Source organism: Maniola hyperantus, chromosome 2 (genome assembly GCF_902806685.2).
Source record: "Maniola hyperantus chromosome 2, iAphHyp1.2, whole genome shotgun sequence".
NCBI classification, from domain to species: Eukaryota; Metazoa; Arthropoda; class Insecta; order Lepidoptera; family Nymphalidae; genus Maniola; species Maniola hyperantus.
The window spans coordinates 12,932,726-12,936,761 of record NC_048537.1 but is presented as its reverse complement, the minus strand read 5'-3'; the positions used below and the strand labels follow the sequence as shown (position 1 = coordinate 12,936,761).

The 4,036-nt window shown below is 36.8% G+C and overlaps 1 non-coding gene across 1 annotated transcript; it reads right to left on the bottom strand.

The window, feature by feature from the left end:
* Positions 1-463: 463 nt before the first annotated feature.
* On the bottom strand, positions 464-535 carry TRNAP-UGG (transfer RNA proline (anticodon UGG)). The gene has a single exon. It is a non-coding gene; the product is annotated as a tRNA-Pro (tRNA).
* Positions 536-4,036: the final 3,501 nt, after the last annotated feature.

Here is a 4,036-nt window from a genome sequence, read left to right as displayed (position 1 = left end):
CCAGAGCATTCCCCATTGTAAAGGCGATAGAACACGCATAGAGAGCCTACCTACGTCTCTGCGTTGCTCCAGACTTTCCAACGAGACGGTTAGTTTGGGATCGTCCACAAGTCGAATAGCCCGCCTTTGGATCCGATCAAATGGAAGGAGTTGGTACTGGGGTGCTCCGGTCCGGCCCAAAGGTGAGAGCAGTACTCCATATTATATGAGAGAGCTTGTGAAAATAGTGAAATCGAGTGGAAAATGCCTCCATCTATTAAGTAATATAATATATAATCGAGTTTATTATTGTACTTATCTATACATACATTCGATATAATAAATCTCAGATGTTTTCCTGTGTAAGATTTGAGACTTATTTTAAATACCCTTATTTAAGATTATTTGTTAAAAACTATGGTAATTGTTAAACTTATTTTAACTCGGGTAAAAACTAGTACTTATTAAGAAAAAAAAAAAAGACGGGCTCGTCCGGGATTTGAACCCGGGACCTCTCGCACCCAAAGCGAGAATCATACCCCTAGACCAACGAGCCACACAGCTGATAAGGTAAAAGTAAGATTCAAATGACTACCGGCTTATCGAAGAGTGTAATACTGTGACGTCTTGTTATGTTTATCAATATAGCCTTTATGATATAAAGATAAGTGCTAAATTAGCTTGCATGTCTAGTTTAAGTGAAAGGCTGTGTTTGAGCCAGGAGCAGATGCTAATAATAATGATAGTTTAACATACATGATACATTCATCATAGAAGAGTCGTAGTATACCTATACGAAGTAACGTAAAGTACGAACTATTATGTGTGCTGTGATGTAGAATGGCTAGGTAAGTACCAATATTGTAATTGTAAAATAACTATGTGAAAGCGTGTCTGTCTGTCTGTTAGGTTTACTTCACGACCGGACCCCTCTTTTTAACCGATTTTCAAGAAATTTGGGAAATGACAAAGTCGTGCGTAGGTATCATCTATTTTGATAAGTACATAGATAGATAGTATCTGGACTATGGCCAGTTCCAATAAATTGTTGATCACATTATCCTTTTTGCATCACACGCAAGTAGGTTGATTATCATCGTCAAATTTAAAAATATTATTTTTTCTTATCACAAGGTGTTTTTTGGGAATTGGTCAATTCTTGCTACATTGTCAGCTAGTAGGTCATTGACCTTATGCCCTATATTAGGTATATCTATAATTGGTATGATGACAGTGTCAAAAATAAATTATTTCTTAGGGATCACTAAATAGAGGGTCTTCCAAAATTCGTAAAATCCTCGTCCGCTGTTATTTTTAAGTTTGTTAACCATTTTAAATTATCGATATAAATAAAAAAGTACGTCAAATGTGTATGACGTCACAACTGTGAATTTCGTACAAGCTAAGCGACCGTTTTGACGTTTGATAAAAAGTCGCTGATTTGACTAGTAGTCATCATCCCTATTATAGCTAATAATTATTGTAATTGATGAAGTATAACCATAGTATAACATATCCAATATTTAAAGACTCGATAGCTCAACGTTAACCGTTGAGCGCGGACTGAAAACCGAAAAGTCGCCGGTTCAAATCCCACCCGTTGCACTATTGTCATACCTACTCCTAGCACAAGCTTGACGCTTAATTGGAGGGGAAAGGGGAATATTAGTCAGCAGTTAACTTGGCTAATATTTAAAAAAAATCTATATATATACAAGATCGAGCGTCAGTACATATGAACACACCGGGACAATATGTCTTTGTATCACGTCTCCGCTTTACATACATTAAAGGAGACGTACGAGTATATTATTAAGAGTAAGAGAATTCTTATTGCGGGCGTATCGGTCCATAGCATCGTATCTGAAAATTATTCAACGCTCACATCTGCGCCCGTGCCGCTTGGAAAATCAGAGAGATGTCGCATCACTAGAACGAGCAATGTCCTGCAATGTGAACTCACGGAGTCGTGTACATTGACAGTAGAGGGCCCATTCCGTATCTCTACGTAATTTAGTTGTACACCATAGATACAATACAATAGGTACACAAAATAATTCGCCGTTACGGTGGCTTTACCATCCATGCCAGGGTGCCTGCCTTTAGCAATTCATTATTTTGCAATTAAATCTAAGTCTAGTTTTTTCAACTTCAGTGTCTGTAAAATAAATATGTGTAAAAATCATGTACCTAAGTACTTACTTGATTTTTGAGCAGTAATCCTACTAGCAATTTTTTAAGCTATGGGCCACAACCACCAAATAAGCGGATACATTTTGACGGATTCCCAATACAAAAACTGTCATAACGTCAAATTTATTTGTTAGACAAAGTTTATCTGGAGGTTGTGAAACAGGCCCTAAGTATAATAATATTATGGCAAAACTTGTAGGTAAGATGTATTATTTAATAGATTTATATCTACTTGTACTCATATTCAGCAAAACAAAAGATTTTCATTTAATTTGCAATCGTTACTGAAGTTAGCCAAAAACAAATTAGGAGTTTAATAGTTATTTTTTAGACATTTTCCGTAGTGTGCAACGATCTGATATAAAAATTGCCTGCAATCGTATTTTAATCATTCAACAAACTGACGGTGGACTGCTTTTACTCAGGAACTCACAAGCAACTTACTTTCTTTTGTAGCAAAAGTAGAAAAATAGTTTTTTTTTAAAAGGGTTATTAGTTCCAAGTCTTTGCTATCGCGATGTGGCCCTTTTTTTAACGCCTTATGTACGAAGTTAGTTTCTCTAGTGATTAGCATCTCTCTGTAGAAAATAATAAAAATAATAAAGTCCCCGCTTAAGCGCCATTCGTATGTGATACGCCGAATGAGGCGTAATAAAATGTATTAGAGGAACATATTGCAAATAGAAAAATATTTACGTTTATGAAATAAGTACCCGTACCTATGCAGTACGTTACGTACACCGTGAATTTGTTTTGAGATAATTCAAGTGAATTGGTATTGGAGTTTGATTTATATTTTATTTTTTCCTTTAGCTCTTTTACTTTATGTAAAGATGGTATTACTTAGTATATTTTCTAAACAATTCGAGTGTATGTCTATTTATGATTGAAGTATTATAAATAAAAATATCTAGGTACCTAATGTTCTAATGTAATGTCGCCAGGCGACATGCAGGAATGCCGCTGGGTTTTAGTGGGTATTCCGGTCGCTTCTCGTCCGGTGAGTCCCACATACCTTCCCTCCAGTTGGTTGGCTGGCTGGGGGGATGCGTAAATGCATTTCCCAGCGTTAAAAAAAAAAAGGTACCTAATGTTAGGTTTTTATTTTATTTTGTTTTAAATGCAACACGTTTCATGTTTAGTTTTTTTACACGGATATAGAGAAGTTTTACTTAAAAAAAAGGAATGGCGTTAAAACTTAAAATACAGTCCAAAGGTAACACTTTCCACGAAATTATAATCCCTCGTCAAAGTTTATGGAGCGATATTAATTGGTCGGTGGAGAGATTCGCGCGGTCACTGCGTATTTGCTTAGGGGTAGTTTGGGATGGGATGGGATAAGGCAGCGCGGCCGAGTCGGTCAAACAGCAAGTCATATTGCCATAGAGCTGCGTACATTTACACATTCTAATTAATAAATAAGGATAACAATTAATAACAAGCACAGTTAAGATTCCGTCTAAGATCGTAATTATGTCGTACCTAAGTTTTGGAACATAAACTTACCTACTTATCTACAAGAAAAAATAAAATAAATTAAAAATTGAGGTTGTTGAAGTGAGACAACTAGGATAGGTAATATTTCGAAGCCTAGACATTTTATAGATGAAATAAAAAATGGATCCAGTAGGTAATACAGTCTGCACTCTAATATTATACAATGAAATGACTATGATAGGTATAGTCCGCAACAGGTCGACATGGCAATCGAGGACGGAACGCCCCACACATCCGCACAGCACAGCCCTCACGCTAGCCCGGTGCGGGAGTGCGGCTGTGCAGGGCGTCCGTCCCCCCGCCTCATACCCCGATTGCCATCTCCACCTGTTGCGTACTATAGGTATAAGAAATTTTCTGCATGTTT